The 17965-nt window shown below is 38.6% G+C and overlaps 1 pseudogene; it reads right to left on the bottom strand.

Annotated features, from left to right (window-relative positions):
• LOC141745963 (aldehyde oxidase 2-like) overlaps nt 1-17965 on the bottom strand; it is a 41950-nt pseudogene that overhangs the window by 12650 nt on the left and 11335 nt on the right.

Here is a 17965-nt window from a genome sequence, read left to right as displayed (position 1 = left end):
GTCAGTGAAGAAGGACTTACCAACTCAGGTTCATCTTTTGTACAGCCACCATTTATATAGCACTGAAAATCTGCAGCTACAATTCTACCATCATTCATGAATCCAACCTGTAATATAGCAACCGATGCATTAGTGGTCTTTTCTCTCATGTATTTCAAACTTCTCTTTAGAAATAAGCTAAGCGGTTAACAAATACCCCCTGAGGTTCAGGCTACAGAACACAATGGGATTTTTTGCACTGAATTGGAAAAATTACCTGCATGGATTTCTGTCTATAGGATGGTATCAGTTTGGATCTGAATATGCAAACCAAGAGCAAAACCCACAAATAATCAGAATACCTCAGCTGCCCACAAAGCTATTCTCCCATGTAGACATTGACTATAGTCACACAGGATCTGAGAACTTGTTCACCATGTTTTCTGTATGAACAGAGACCAGAAAGAGGATGACAAGATCACTAAAGAAAATATTGGCTATTATTATGCTATTCTACTTTCTGAAGTATTCCTTTGCAATCATCTTTCATCCTGATGATTTCATCACCTAGACAACACAGCAACATGAACCAATGGTGCATATATTTTACAGAGTACGTGTTCAGAAATATCCACCAAATTTGATTTAATTCTAATTCTGGTTCCTCTTCAACTTTTTCTTTTTTTTTTATAAAATTCATATATGGTTTTATATTTTTTATAGCTTATATAATAGTATTTAAAGGGGAAGAATCATAGAAAAATGTAAAATAACTGGAGACCAACTTGTTAAATGATGTAAACTGATGCAGCTCCATCAGGATTAAGGACAAGAAAATAAGAAATAATGAATATTATTGCTGACTAAATCCTGCATAGCTGCACAGACAGGATAAGAGACGGGACTGATGGGGAGAATGATTTTTGCTTAATGTAGTTAAGCAATTCACAGTTTTTGCAGTTAATGCATTTAAGTAAAGGGAAGGTTAGGTAGGGTTAGGGTAAGAGGTAGGATTTGAGAGATCAAGATCAACATTCCTTCTCCTTCAAAATTGTAACCATTATCCAGACTTTAGGGAAAAAATGGGAAGTTGTAACTACGTCAAAACAAAACATGAACCATAAGTCTGTAGGAGCTTATTGAAAATTCAGTGAGAAGAACAATTCCTCCATGTTTTTTTCTCCAAAAGCATAAGCTCAGTCATAATTCATAATCCTTATCCTAGCTTCAAGATAGCTAATTAATGAATAATGGCACCGGAATTAATATGATTAATTAATTTTTTCTTCTGCTCTAAATCCATACCTAAATATTTAGCTCCATATAATATTGGACAGTAGGAAAATAACCTCTCCATTGTTTCTTCCCTCCAAGCCTAGTCCTACTTCTAACATCCATCATAAGACACTCAGATAACCAACGGCTGAAACCAAAGGAAACAAGCTTTTGCCACTATTAGTAGCTTTAGGACTCATAGACAATTCAGCGAGAAAACAAAATCTTGCTGGCTCTGCTTTTTCTGGATATTGCATGGGCTGTAGGAATAGGATGGTAGCTGTTGTTTTGATTCATAGTATTTGTCAGGGTGCTCTTAGGACTGGGACAAGGTTGGTGCTGGGTTAGGATTTCAGAAGAGGAGTTTGGTTTCTTGCTCCATCTTGCTAGTCAATGAAATGATGCCGATTTGCCCCAGAAGAAACTATTACCCAGTAATTGAGCAGAATACCTTCTTCTCTCACTCACTTTTTATTTTCCAAAGAAAGGGTGCCATCCACCAGTGATTAACATATCCATATTTCTTTCAAGAGCAAAACGGACTGGATGCCCAGTCCTAAAGTGAACATGAAAAAAATACACTTTTATTACAACCTATTCATGCAGATTGCAAAGACTTTATGTGTACATCACCAGACTTCTAGTAATGGCAAGAAATTAGTCTATTCTATGTTTTAGTTGCTTATTAACCTACTGTGCCTGAGTTTAGTCTGATTCAGCAGATTTAATATTTTGGGTTTTTTTGGCTACAGAAACAAAGTAGAGGAAATTAACTTCTCGGTCGTTTCCCTTTAGCTTCTCAATAGGGCAATGCAAGTTCCATGAAGCATGCACAGGACATGTCAAGGAAGCCAGAGTAAAGGTGAGCTATGGCACAAAGGCTTGAGCGAGCACACCTATATATTAGGATAAAAAACACTTTCACTGAAGATCTAGAATGAAATTCAAGCCACTGTGCCTGGGAAAGGCCTGAATGGCTGGGACGCGTACAGATCAGCCCTGAGAGAAACTGTGTGGGGCCTTTGTTCTGGCTTTGAGATAGTAAATGAATTCCATTGCCAAAAGCCCAGGAAATTTTAAAGCCTCTATCTAAGATATACTGACAAAGAGATAAGAAAGATGATGTCATCAAGATAACCCCCCAAGTAGGCTTGAGGACTGAAGTTCCTTTTTCATTCAGTCTTGTCATCTTTAATTTGTCTTAGTTAAATCAGTCATTTGATGTAGTTAAATTAACTTACTTGTTGGCTGCCACTGCTGCAATTACAGCAGAGAGTGAAGGTTTAGTAATCTTCCCACCAAATGCTCCACCAACACGTTTCACGTGGCACATGATTTTATTGGACTGGAGGTTTAAAGCTGAAGCCACTAATTCCTGCAAAAGTGAACATCCAGAATTTTACTGAGAATTGTTACCTACCAAAGTACATTAAAAAATGCCTATTTTCCATGGCTAACCATATATTAAAAGCTAACAGGTTTAAGAATCCTGGGCAGAAAACTAGAGTTGCTACAGAAACAAACAAACAAAAAAGATTTCAAACAAGTAAAGATGCTAATGAACGCACAATCTAGTCTTTAAAGAATGGTGAAAATGTAAAAATAGCTCCATAAACTAGTTTGATTATCTGATGCCAGATATGATAATTTCTATATAGAAATGCAAGTTTCACCTGCGGCTGGAGATAAAGCATCCACTAAAATATCAAGCTGAATGGAACAGAGTAACTGTTTACAGCACACTAGACCGTGTAGCTAAAATACAGACAAACTATTGCATTCTGAAAATATCTCCTCCGACAGTGATCCCAGAGATGCAAATAGAGGTTAAACTTGCTGGGATGACAGGGAAAGCTTAAAAAATACAAGCCAGTGATGACCTGCAAAAGCTAATCCTGAACATGTAGAAATGAAATATTCTTTGAAACTGTTGTTTTCTACAGGCTTGCAATCCAATTCAGATGTTAGCTAGGACCTGTTAACCTTTTTTTCACATAATTTCATATGATTTGTATGTTGTTATTATTTACATATTAATCTATCATTATTTACACATGATTATGACCCCATCATCATCAATGTAACTACTCACACGAGCAATGCAACTTGTCCGAGTACTCTTCCTAAAGCTGAAGACACTCATTGCTGCAAAAAAGTGATTGTCCAGGATTGTACTGAGGATTCTCACTGATTTTAGGAGGATTTGGCCGATATATCTGAGACAGAACTAGTCTTTTCTCAACAAGAAGATTACAGCTATATTATCTGCCCAAGATACCCATTACGAAGATAGTTCATCCCATAGTAATACTGCTCTTTTGTGTCTGCAGCGCATTGGATAATACAAATAACACAAGACCTACTGTTACATTCAGCTTCATCATTAGTAGTCAGGCCTCTTATTTTCATAAAAAGATTCAAATCAATTAATCTGAATTGGAAACACCATTAGGGAGTTTCAAGAGAAGCACAGAAGGCTGAAAGCAACTCCTGGCCATGTAGTTCAGCTTTAAGGTTATTTAGAGAAGAAACACGTGTCATTAATACTTTGTTTTACCTGTACATCGGTTGCATGCTGAGTTGACACATACATGTCCATTTCTTTATCCTCAACTCTTGGAATAACAAGTACACTATATGTTTCCAGGTAAAATTGTTCCTGTCCTCCTATGTGTAATTCACCTGTTATTTAAATAACGATGGCAAAATCTAAGCTCGGTTTCAAATATACTGTGAGGAAATTTGTATTTGCCTACATACATATACATATGGCAGGGAAAAAGAGTTTTGTCACAGAAGAAAAAGAGTTTCATTTATTTTTTGTTTCATTGTATCCCAGGTTTACAGCTTCTGGGACCTGTGTTTATTGAGAGGAAATTATTCAATCACTTAATCCTTGTATAGTTCCGCCCCCCAGGATAAGATCAGTATCAATTTAATATCTTATGCTTTTTCTTCTTTAGGAGGTTACATCTCTTCTGCTATAACAGCATTATAGTGTCATCTTCTGAATCATTCAGTGACATGACATTTGGTGTGAAACAGTTGAAAAAAGTCCAAAGAAGAGCAGAAAAAAATCATCAGAGGTCATGAACCTATATAGAGAGACTGACAGAATTGAGGGGGCTCAGCCTAAAAACACAAAGGAAGACATGAATCTTTAAATACATGGAAGGCTGCTGCAAAGAAGAAGAGAATAGTCTGTGCTATGTGCTCACAGTAGAGAGAACAAGCAGCACAGTAGTACTTAAATTGCAGCACATTATTAACAATGAAGATAATCCTTCTTATGATAGGAATGGTGAAGCACTGGAAAAAATCGTCAGGGGAGATTGCAGAGTCTTCATGCTCAGAGGTGTCCAAGAACAACTTAGCTAAATCTGATCATTCTTTCAAACATGACACAGATAGAACCAATGTTGGAAAAAGGAAAAGGGGCTGATGGTCTGCTATGTTCCCTCCTGTGATGAAGCAGGTGTCAATTCATGTGTAGTTAGTATTGAGTGAAGAGAAAAACTGCAGAAATTTGGGCAGTGATAACAGCAGAAGTTAGGTGTGATAACATATGTCATGAGAGAACAACCAGAAAAGCCCATGAGCAGAACGCATAAGTTGTATAAGCATTTATAAGGTGCTCACTAACAAATTTCAGAGCTGCATTCAAATGTTGGAAACACTGAATTGGGGAAGTATTAAAACCGGCCAAGGCAATGTTAAGGGAAGCATATCTTGATATCATATACCTTAATTTTAATAAGTCTTTTTACACTGCCCCACAGACTACTCTCATAAGCAAGTGGCCAAGTAAAATCCAGATAAAATCAGGGATACAACTGATTGAGAACTGCCCTCAGGAAGCAGTTTAGAGGACTGGCTGTCAAGCTGCAAAGGTGATGCATGTAGAATCATAGAAGAGTCTCTTCTGAGTCTAATGTTACCCCGTGGTCGCTTTAATAACTAATGAGTAAACTACAAATAATATCAAACTGAAAAGGGCTGCAAACCCTATAAAGGACTGGTTCAGGTTTGAAAGTGATTTTTCTATATTGGAGAAATGGCCTAAAATGAATGCCATGAAGTTTAGTATGGGTAAGTGCCAGTACTTTAGATAGCACTGTTGAACAAGATCTAGGCAGGGATTACAGAGGTGCACAACTTGACCCCAACTGATAACACCACAACAACCCTTACCTCATTCTGTGATACTAATGTTATATAGAATTTCTGGGAGACTCCACTTGGCATTGGTGAAACCTAATCTGAAATACTACCGTAGTGAAGTTGGATGTAGTGAAATTAGAGGTAACAGAGAAGTGAGCAGTGACAATGATAAAGGTTGGCAGACATGACTTACGGGGAAAAGATGAGAGGACTCTGTTTAGGGGGTGAACTTTTAAAGTTTGCAGGAAGGGAGATTTAGATTAGGTATTTTTAAAAAAAAAAGGATTCTACTTATAAGGACAGTTAAACTCTAGAACTAACTACAATAGGAGCTTGTGGAGTATTCTTCACTGATACTTCTTAAACATAGGTCTGATACTTATGCACAGAGTATGCTCTGGGACTACTGGATCAGGTTTACTATTTGAAGACTGAATTTGGTGACTGTAGGAGTGGTATTCCAGACCAATCTGCTCTGATCCCTTTGTTTCTGGGATTAGCCTTAAATCAACCAGTCAACTTAAAACGGGATAAGTTAGCTAACACACATAAACAAAGCCTTATTTATCTGTAATGCTTGTCCTAGGGATAGGGCAAGCTGAGTTAGCTGAGTTTTTTAGTTAGCTGAGTTTTAAGACAAGGAAATGGTAGAGTTTAGTCAACATGAGCTAGCAGGTGTTAGCTAAGCTTCATTTAAACGTGACCATTTCATCTCCATTCCCAGTGAAGGGGAAAAGTCAACAACAGAGTTAAGTTTTTTTTGAGAAGAGAATAGAAATTTAAATTCAGCCACCAGCTGGAAATAGATTCTGATCTAGCATAATCTCTTGCCTGATGCCCTGCATGTATGCACTACCTTCTATGATTTCATCAGCAGACTTGAATCCTTTCTCAATGTCTCCTTTTTCTATTTTCCTTTCTTCAGTAATGTATGATTTATGTTTTATTGCATCCTGCAGAAAAAAACCACAAGTGCAACAAACAACATGTTAATTGTAATTCAGAAAGTCAGATGGCTTTTATACAGTACAATCTTTCATCATCCATATGATCCTTTTTCATATGGACAGATGGTTGCAGCTAAGTATTGGAAAGAGCAGGATAGTCGTTTCCTTTCCACCATCAAAGAGACCTTCTGGTTTTTTTCATATTTTGTAGTTCATATCATTCCCTTCTTCCTCCAGATTAGAAATACAAAATGTCTGTAAATGGCATTCAGAGCTGTTGAAAATACTTCAAAATCAGATTGCTTGCTACTGAAAACCTGCCAGACTTGAAAATTTTGAGAACATGGATGCAGCATGTGTGATTCCAGAACTTCTGCAAACATAAGCTCTCAAATTTAATTCTATACTGACCTACTGCTGCTGGGAATTCAGCTCCTGGAGGCGTGGAATTGTTCACCTAAAACTTCCTGAATATTCTTCAGCGTTTTTGTCCTAGATCTACAAAGACCAGTCTCTGACATACTGGATGAATAGGTACTAAATAAGATTTTTTTTGGTGTTTCTAAAAAATAAAACTTTGGATGCCATTTATAAACTTTTTACACTTCATCTTCAGAACCAATAAAGTCATATCTTATGCCAAAAAAAATAAAATAAAAAAATCTAAAGCCTGGCAGAGCTCTGCACAAGGGGGTAAATAGTGAGTGAGGTGACTTAAGAGCTCTATCAGACAAGGAAGAGGAGACAGATTGTTACCTCAATGGTCAGAATTGGCTCCAGATCTTCGTACACTATCTTCACCTTTTCAGCCCCGTACTTTGCCTGAGTCACGGACTCTGCTACCACAGCACAGATTATCTGACCAACACAAATAACCTGCAACACAACAAGGTATTACCCAAGGAAAAAACACAGGAGTGGTTAAGTTTCTGTACAGCGAGTGTTTTGTGGAAATAGATTCTGCTCAAATGCCACTTTTGGATTCTGTTTGTCTATGAATACTATCCCAGAGCAGACTTATCTTCATTAGATGAGAAGTCTATCAGCATCTTCCATCTGCTGCAACATTTCTGGCATTAGAAATGCCGCTGATATCAGTAGTCGTGAACATTTCCCCTGTGTCCATCCTGAGGTGGCCAGGTACTGTGCCAAGTAAAATCCCATCTGGCACAGACTGCTTTCATTGTCTGTACTCAGAAAGCAAGGAAACTCAGACGAGGAGGAATGGAGAGGTAAGAACAACATGTTAGGAATTATTCCTGCCCCACTGCAAATACCATGCAACAGTGTCCTTTGTGACAGATACAGCCTGAGGCCTGGGACATTCTGTACAGTCACGATAGCTACATGGATCCTATAAATTTCTTAGCTCTCTTGATGCTCAACAAAAAGAAACAGTGCTGTCTGCCATTGCCATATTCTACTGTATAACCTGGCAATTAATTTTGTATTGCTTCCAACTGAGCAATTCTCCTTTTATTTGTTTTATCTTTGAAAATCTCAAATGCCATGGCTATTTCATCCTTTCTCAGAATCCATGACAATCACTCATTTATCATCCCTTAAGGAATCATGGCTGATTCATTCAAATCCCAAGTTACTTAAGGGAGCTTTTCCTTTCTCTTTTACTGGGGAATGGTAATTCTGTTCAGCCCAGCCTGCCTGGCAATGCATTAACAGCTGTTGCACTTATTTTCATTTCATTGCAATAAGGTGATACTTGCAAACTCACTTTCCTTTTTCATAAACAATTGAAGCAGAAGGTCCAGGCACTCCTCCAGAAGCAAGAAATACCTTATCTTCTGCATATGCCGGCTCATCCTTGCCATTTTCCCCTGTAACATCTCTTGCTGTCACTACATCAACCACTCCTGGCACCTGAAGGGCTTCTGATGTGTCAATTGATCTGGAAAGTAGAACATGCACATAAATGAGTACAGTACATGGTACAAATATCTCTAGTACAAGTAATTAAGTGAACTTTAGGACAGAAGCATAATCAATTTGGTATTCTCACTACAGATCTCTACATAGAGAAGAAAGTAGGAAAGTGTTGATTAGCATACTGAGAAAAAATAAACGTAAGGCATGAGCATCTGTGTGTGCATGGCATAGAACGGCTCTTTAAATTCTAGTTCCAGTACATAAAAAAAATCTAAGAATGTATTTTCTTTCTACATTTTTTGTACTAAAGGGGCTGAATGCACTAATGTGGACTTTTCTGTCCATATCTGACACTATTTAAAGCACACAGTAAAGAAATTCTTACGTCATTTGTAATGCATGTCTCATAATATGGCCAAATCAGACAGTAAGAACAGAAAATACTCGTTAACATGCTTAGGTGCATATAGTTTTTTCTTACTAACATAATCTTTGCGTGGGCTTTAATACTGGTGAGCACAGCCAGCGAAAGTTCTCCATCCACTGGACAAATGTCATCAATGTAAACTGCTTCACCAGTGGCATGCTTAATTCCAGACTGGTGCATGATGGGATGTCCCACAGGATCTTGTGGAGACTGTTCTGGGTCAACATCCTGCAGAATAGGAACACGTTATCCTCAAGCCTAACAGTAATTATAGAAAACTTTATTCAAAAACACTTTCTGAGAATATTTTGTGATCATAAAATCCATGTGGAAACCATCTAGATTTTATGACAATATTTGTGGGACACATTATAAAGGTCTAATTCCATTTTTAGAATTCGTGCTGGCACCAAGGTGCCCTGACAGAGGCCTGAGAAATGTACTGCATTAGATACCATTTATGTCTCTAGCAAATGGCAGTTTTTTCTGTGGAAAGACTGCACTAAATAAATAGGAAAAAAATAAAAATCAAGAAAAAGAGAGGTAAAAGGGACAAAACAACTAGTCCACACAGTGGAACCACAGCAGACAAAGGAGAGCTAAAGTCTTCTGGAACTTACAGCTAGCCTGTCTGCTGTGTCCATACTGATAGCATCCTTGTGCAAGCCACTTTTACAGACTTCAGCATCACCACTGCTTCAAACAATCGTATTTTACGTGTTTACTTCAGAGAAAACGTATCTGAAATCAGGAATATATTCAGGGATCCCTCTAATTCCTTCTTGCCCATCTTCCTAAAGAGACAGGTAAATTAATATTCTGGCCAGCCTTGACTAGACTAAAAAATGGTTTCATCCAAGTTTTTGCTAATTAAATTCCCATCAACAATCCCCTCTATTACTTCAAAGACAGCTTGGAATTGAAAGCATTTGAGACATACTTAATGAAAATACAGCTTTGGTGCTCTCTGTTGTTGAATTGCTGATAGGGGACCATGAAAATCTTCCAACGTTTATGTTTTGGTTGGGCTTTTACTGAGTAAAGAGTTCTCTGTAAAACATATCTTCTCAGTCTCTTAAAGGAGAACAAAACAAGTTATTGGCTGATGCTGAAAGTTTTTGGTACAAAACTGATAAGAAGGAGGAAAATTCTGTTTTTAAAAGTTTTTCAATTTTGCAACAAAACAAAACTGTGGGTGAAAATTCTTGATGAAATTTGAGATTTTTAAAAATTGAAATCTTCTACTGAACAAACTTTTTCACATGCCAACCACCTCTCCCTTTCATGCTGTAGCTTTGCAAATAAGTCTTTAAGGCCTGAACAATCACAGAGATGCTGCAGTAGGTTATTCCATTTCTTTGTACCGAGGCCTACTGGACAGTTTGACTACATTCTGCTGAGGTCTTGCATAGCTGAAAGCTGTGCCCCTGCTTCACCTGTGTCAGGACAGCCTGACGCTGCACAACGCCTTGAGGGCAAGGAGTGCATCTGCACCTCAAGAGGAGAAATCTATAAAATATAAAAGATTTCCCACAGGTCAACTCTTTCATCAGTTTCACATTACAATTAGTGAAGACTTAGGAATGAAAAGTTAGAAGGGCAAAATAATCATTAAAATACAGGCTACAAATATGATACAAAGCTACAATACAACAATACAAAACTACAAACACGCCTCACCTGATAGATTTGGACACCTTGGGGAACACCACTTTGTAGCATTCCCAAAGCACTCATCATCTTCTGTGAGAGCTCAGCATACCTGAAGGGATACTGAAAGGAAGGTGATGTCAGAACAGTGCTGTCAGACCCTTACTTCTAAAATAGAAGTTTTCCCCTCACATATTTTGAAGTAAAGCCTAACACCTTTACCCTTCCCTCTCACATCCCTCAATCTTTAAAAAAGCAGAGTTTTCCTCCAGCCTGTATGCTGATGTGGGTATGCAATTCTTTTCCATTCCTTACCATCTGATGTAAACCATGTAATACTTCCAGGTAAAATCTGAAAAGGAAGCTGACAAGCAGAGTTCTTCTATGTTCTATTTTTCCACCCAGAGCTGATGGCGGGAGAAAAATTTCCTCCAATATGAGTCTGCAAGCTTCGTTCAGCATCTGATCATTCCATTGCCAGGTAGAAAAATAGGCTAACATAAACACATACTTCTTTAAAAGTAACAGGCAGCTGCACCTCTTGTGAAGTATATAGGAAGTAACAAGTGAATCAGCGTGAGTTTATCAAGAAATAACCTATTGTTAGGGAGGACAGGTCAAATACAGGTTGTGAGAGGCTGATGATGGGATCTCCACTGGCAGAACGAAGGAGACCCATGCATCACACCATGACTCCTGCATTTTGCTTAAATACATTAAGATATCCAGTACCTTCCTATGAGCTTCTCACGGGACTTTCTTGCACTGATCGTGGTTGATCCAATGCCTCCATATAAAATACTCAGATCTACAATGGTGTCTGCGCCTGGACTGAAGAGGACTCGCATTCCAGAATTCACTGTAGACAAAGCATTTTTCTGATGTTCAGCCTGTCTGAAGGCTGAAATAAAGTCACCCTAATAGGAAATAAAGGAAGGAAAAAATTCATCAATGGCAGAAATTGACTGAAAGAATACAAATCTATTATTCCTTGTATTTTAGGTGTTACCATTGTCCAAAGAAAGTAACATTTTTAAAGAACATTTGCTAGAATTACTGTTTCAGTTAAACTTCTTATTTTTCTTGATGTACTAAGCTAATCATAGACAGACATACTAAGAGGGGACATTGAGATTATCTGCATTTAAGAAAACATGCCAAATTTTAAATTTTTTCAGTGGTTTAATGATTTCAGAGTGCTGTGAAAAGTCCTGATACAAGCCACTTCATATATGGCTGGTATGTTCTTTAAACTGAATTCCAGCTTAGAAAATAGTATTTTCTTCTCCAGGACATGGGGGCCCCACTGTGCTAAGGAACATGATTTTGTGAAGACTTTACATTCAACGTTTCTACATTTTATGCTACAGTAATGGCATTTACAGAGGAAGACACTAGAAAGATCTGGGCATTCTATTGTCAGAAATACTTTGTTCTGGAGACAGATACAAAAGAAAAAATAACAGCAGTTTCTTTCATCATCAGGCACAGATGAGTCCTTTGGAGAAAGTGTATAAAGTGCTCATTCTGTAGTCCCAGAATGGAACTTCAGATTCAGACAGACACAGAACTTTTAAAGTTGAGGTTAGCAGGTTAGATCATTCACTATGAGTATGTGATACTCTCATGACAAACTCAGGATTCCAGGATGAACAGTGAGTCTTATCAGAGGTGGAAAATCCTTTCAACAGTATTTAAATTGCTTCACTGAAGCAATGTTCACATCAAGCTACCCAAAACTAAAAGCTAGCAGCTGAAAGGAGCGAGAGTGAAAAATGACAGGTTTCCGTCTACACTTTCTGTTGACAGCTCTTGCAAAAAAAGTGTGCATGTGCCTTTTCTTCGTGCCAGCAGAGTTAATAAAAACCACAAAAGAGCGTGAAAGTGAGTGGCAGAAGCAGTCTCCCCCCAAAATGGTGGTAATTTCCTTTGGTGAGGCTGCTGAATCTCACATGTTATTCATGTGACTGCTGACAGGTAATTTTCCTGCCCTCCTAACTGACCTTTTGAGTTTGCCAGCAGCATTATTTTCTTTTGCTCATTTCGTTGTCTCCATTTCTGCAGTTCTTAGGTGCAACTGTCTGTCCCTGAAAGTCAAGAGAGTGAAATACCCTCTGTGATAGCTTTAATTCTGTGTCACAACTTGTCAAGGAACAAAGCAGGTCGGGATTTCTTTTTTCTTTTACTTTGTGGAGGGAACTAACCCGTTCCTCCTTAAATTACTTTTCCAGGATGTTTGTCTCTCAAATCACCACTGAGGCTCAAAGTTTCTGGGCAGCAGAAGCACTGTTGCTGCTGCCAGCACAGATTATGCTATTGCAGGCTTTGAGCTCAGGGGAATTGTTTTTCATAGGAAACCTGCCATGGCTGGCCAGGCTCTCATGGGCAGAAGCACTCCTCCAGCATGAGGCCACATACGTTTACTACGCTGCATTGCAGTGGGCGGCTATTCTGGGGACTGACCCTCTGATGTCAAGGTTGGCAGAGACTCCTGTGGTCACTTCAATTATAACATACTAGCTCGTAGTTGGTTCTTCCTCTACTTGCCCCGTACTTTTCCTCACATCCACTAGAGGGATATCTAAGAACACAGTAACAATAACACCACTTCTTCTGCCCCTAACCCCCTAAAGCCACATGCTGCCACCTTTGGTCACAGTAGTTAGAACCTTATTTTGCGAGTAGTCACAATGACATCTCAGGGCTGTTCAGTGTAAGTCGCTAATTAGTTAATGAGAAGAGACCAGAAATCACCTTTTGAAGACTGTGTGACAATACAGCATTTTTCTTGGAATATCCAGGCAGCCCAAATTTCTGTGTCTGGAAGGGGCACATGTGAACCTTTCACACTGGGGTAAAAAACAGTAAGAGGCCCAAAGAAGTAGAAGATGATGACCAGCTGGAAGAAGCGGGAGTGGTGGTGGAGGGATACCAGCTTTCTTAGCTACTTCCAAAGCAGCAGTAACCTGCATGTTTCAATGCCTACTGAAGGTAATTGAAATGTTCCTAACTACACTGGGACATGAATGAAGCCTCTGAAACATTGGGGTCTTACCTTCATAGGGTATGGGATGAGAACAGAAACAATGACCTCCTTGGGCTTTATGTCTGCATGCTCACAGCCAGCAAGAAACTGATCATTTAAAAGAACCTGCCGTTTACCATCTGTTGGAGAAAACTGTAGTCTGTTATTGAATGTGGAGCAAGAAGGAAACATTTCTGCATTGCAGATTCAAATTTCATTGAATCTGTGTGAAAGAATATATTAAGGCCAATATGGCCTTAATGCAGTCAGTTCCATTCATGATCTAGCCTTAGACTGCAAAATCCTTTGAGTGGAAAAGCCAGTCTTTATGATACATGTTATGTGCAATATATTTCCTTATATGAATGCTATAGTCCCCCCATCATACATAAAATACTGAGTATTTTATACTTTCTAGAAAATATATGTCTTATAAATGCTAATAATATTCAGAAAATCAGCGATTTAGATTTATATATGGCTATTCTGTTTCTGCTCAAAAGCTCTTAGACTGTTAAATTATTAAAGCACAGTAAGCTTTGAAGAAATTATCAAGCACTGCGATGAGATGGAGAATCAGTCCTGTACATCTTTAGCTCAAAGACAGTAGAAATTGTTGCCAAGATTTTCCAAAATACCCACAGATTCTATGTGACAAGTGTGGGACTTGCTTGGGCTTGATTACTGGAAGTGTTAACCATGATGCACATGTATATACACACATGTGCACAAAACTACCAGTGACTTCAAGAGAAGTTACTAGGTGCATGGCCAAATGAATGAACCAAAATTTTTCTTAAAATGAGACAGATGCAAGCAATAAAAGCAAACAGTGGTAGAGTTACAAGATAAAGCTAACCTGTCTGATAAATGGAGCAATATAGCCAAAGGCAGTGTAGAAAGGAGACCTTCCTACCTGTAGGGCCTGCCCTCTTCACTTCCATGAGATTGCTAGATGCTGTTTCATTTTGCCTTGTGAAACGGAAAGACAGTGTTTTCCACTGGCAGACACTTTCTGCCAGTTAAAGTGATAGGCAATTACCAGGATAATGATGTCCTCCATTCAGCAACGTGTACCATTCTAAGTCATCTAGGAGATGCACAGTAGTGTTTCATTTGAAAACTGGCACCTATAGCCATATTATTTGTTGCAGTGTTCTGCCCATCCAGCAAAGATATTGGCAGGGAGTCCAAAGCTTACCTTCTCATGCCAAGTTGAGGACACATTTGCCAACTGATAAGATTGGGTTCAAGTCCCAGTTTGATCCCCTGCTTACAATGTGTCCTCCTAAAGACTTTAACAAACAATGAGGTTATTTTTAGGCTTGCCCTTCTTACATGTAACAGGGATCTGTATCATCACCTCATTTTATTCACTTAAAAGGTGTGTTGGAAGAGCTTACATTTGTTTTGTTCAATTGTAACTAAAGTTCTAATTTGTAGTTTTTAATGTGATTTAATTTATTGTTCCCTTCAAAATTCCTGTCTCATATAATCTCTGTTGAGAGACCAGGTTTATTTTTCTGCCCCCTGACCACCAAAGAAATGGCTTTTCCCTTAATTAGAGGAAGAAATACAAGGTATTAAGGTAAGGGATTTTAAAAAGAAAATCAGGGACAAATTTAGAGATATCTAATACATGATGGGTAAACAGCTATGTGTTGATAGTCAAGCTAATGTAGGATTGGCTGCAGGGTGTGCAGTACCTTAAGAGAGAACCCTACTTTCCTTCTTTGCTCAGCCTCTTTCAGTTCTCTGCTCAGCCAGTGAGCAGGGGTACCAGGAGTTACTCTGGTTCCAGTTCTCCGGATATATGCCCCTGCTAACTAGCACAGGACTCACAGTTATTTCATACAACTTTTGTGATGGTATTAACTATTTAGCCTTACAAGGCATGATCCCAGCCTCACCCAGCTTTTCTCTATGCATTTGTAAGTGACATTCACATAGATAGGTCTGTAGGTTGGCTTATTTACTGTCACTGCTGAATACATACTGCCATGCTCTCAGGTGCTGCAAGACAGCTTGGTAGATTTTTGTTTTCTCCTCGAAGTTTTGGGACTGCCTCCATCAGGATGTCTCTGACCTGAGCCAAGCAGCAGGCAGCTCCTATTACTAGCCCTGAAATCAAAGGAGTTTAAATATGAAATCGTAGTGCCACAATATAAATGCAATATATAGCTGATAAGGCCTCTAACAATTTGCTTTTTTTTGCTACGCAGCTCTTGCCAGCAGCATGACAAAGAGATAGTAAGACGCATTTTATATTACATGCAATAAGAAATGCAAATGCTATTTGCTGATTCAGTGATGGTTCCCAGTATACATACATACCTACCTGAAAAATATACACTGCATACTTGCACACACCAATGCATATCCCTTTTTTGTGCTGCAAGTCCCCAAAGATGTGAGCAACAGTTGAATCATTAGGATGAAGGATGACCAAACTGTTGGAAACTTCCAAGACTGCAAACACTCCATCACACTTCCAGTACTATCAGAGAAGCCACTACCAAGGACTTCAGCGAACATCGGAGTAAGCATGCAGAGAAGTTTTCAAGTGTTGTGTAGCGTTTTTTCTGAACAAAGAGGCCATGTTCTAACGTAATCTTTTATTGATGGATCTGGTTAAATGCAGGGTCGCACTGATATTAGCACAGTAATTTGAAAATATTTGTAATTCAATAGCTGCTGTAAATTGTGGAGCTAGGAGAACATAAGGAAAGAGGCAACTGTAACAAAATGTTAATTTCTCTAATTTTTAATATCTTGATTTCCCATGGGGATGGTGCTGCATTTCATTTTTTTGCTCCAGGTGTAGTGCCTCTCCTCATGGAGGTGATGTGCCTACCAGATTGGATTCTCCACTTATGGACATCAGCACAGCCCTTGTGATGTCAGTGCATCTGTGATAATTTCTATTAGCTGAGAATCCATCCCAGCCACTCCAAAGAAAATCTTATGATGTTTTGGATTGGAAATTTATGTCTGAATGTTTTGTGTTGAAAATTTAGCCCTAGCCTAATCAATGTTCTCTGGAGTTTGTTAGATGTGGTAGAAAGGCTCATGACTGGTGAAAACAGAAAAAAAAATAAGGCTGACTTAGGGCCTTCCCCTATGTTTGCTGTCTGCAGAAATTTGAGATTTGAACAAATACATTTTTGCAGAACAGTTTCGTAAATTGTCTGTCACCATCCATCATCTCCAGATCATAGGTGAGCTGACATATTGGTTAAAAGGCTTAGTGAAATGACTGCTACAAAAAGAAAAATCTGAAAACATTCCACACCAATGAGAGCCAATGGCTCTTACTGTTTCTGGCATCAAAATTAAAAAAAACAAGTTAATTCAGTCACCACTCTTTGTACCGTCAGTGGAGGTAACTTGGAGAGTTACCATCATTTGTGCTACTCACAACATACATTTCTGGAATCCTAACAGGATGGAGAATGGTTGGATGATAGGCGTCATGGCAATTTTTTTTTGAGTCCTAAAAGACCAAGTATGATAGTATGATTAGAGATCTATTTAAAGAATTAACCGTATTCCTTGACACAGAGACTGAAAAATTCAAAACCACTGTAACTAAGCACTTTCAAAGTCTTATGTTTTTTTTTGTTGTGCAGTATCTTGAATATCACATTTTACTGCTTTTACTGGCCCACTTCATCTGCTTCTTTCTGCAGTCCAAAGGCTGACCTGAAGTCCAAAGTTCAATATTTTGTTTTCTGACTTTTGTTCCTTGTTCCTCTGGACTGGTTTCTCATCCTTTTCTATATTGCAATCAGATTTCACCTCTCACCTCAGAGCTATACACAATTCCACACCTGCTTCCTCATGTTTCTAGCTACTCACTCCACCTTTATGTATGACCTACATAATTTTTGCACTTCCCCTTTTTCTCTTCTTGTGTGATGTCTTTAAAAAAAACCTACTCCCAAACTAGTTTATACACATAGTAATTAGATTATCTCATCACCTCTCTCTATTGTAAACCTCAGGCTTTCTATGGTAGTCCTTTTCATGGGCATTGTTTATTTTGTGATGCTCAAGCTAACGTGGAGGTGAAATGTTTGTCACTCATCATATGAGTGAGTCACACAAATTGTTTCTCTGAGGTTACTGGAAGAAGTTAGACAGCACAAATCCCAGGCTCAGGTGATGGTGGTACTAGTCCTAATCTAGTTATTGATATTCTACAAAAAATCACAGGAAATTACATTGGCCTAAATATTAAAGCACAGTCATTGAGGTGAGAGAGTGCATTTAGAATCCCCAGAAGTCAAAATGCAAAATTATGTGCCTAGTGCATAATGTAATCCCTGTGTCAAGAGATCTTTTGTCTTTCCATACCCACACTGGTGTTCCCCACAACCAGGGGTCCCTTTGGATTCTTGGCTTTCAGCTCCAGAAGTTCCTTCAGGCTAGCAGGAGAAATCCATGTTGTTCTCTTGTCATGGAAAATCAGAGTTGTTTTTTGCTGATCTTGAGCCATTCTCTGTGGTGGAAATGACAAAGATTTGGTAATTTTGACGTCGATATAAACAACTATATTGCTAACTAGGACACTCTGTCATGATAGACAGTGAGACATTAATGGGGCTTTTCATCTGA

Source organism: Larus michahellis, chromosome 7 (assembly GCF_964199755.1).
Source record: "Larus michahellis chromosome 7, bLarMic1.1, whole genome shotgun sequence".
Classification (NCBI taxonomy): Eukaryota; Metazoa; Chordata; class Aves; order Charadriiformes; family Laridae; genus Larus; species Larus michahellis.
This window is presented reverse-complemented; position numbering and strand designations above follow the sequence as displayed.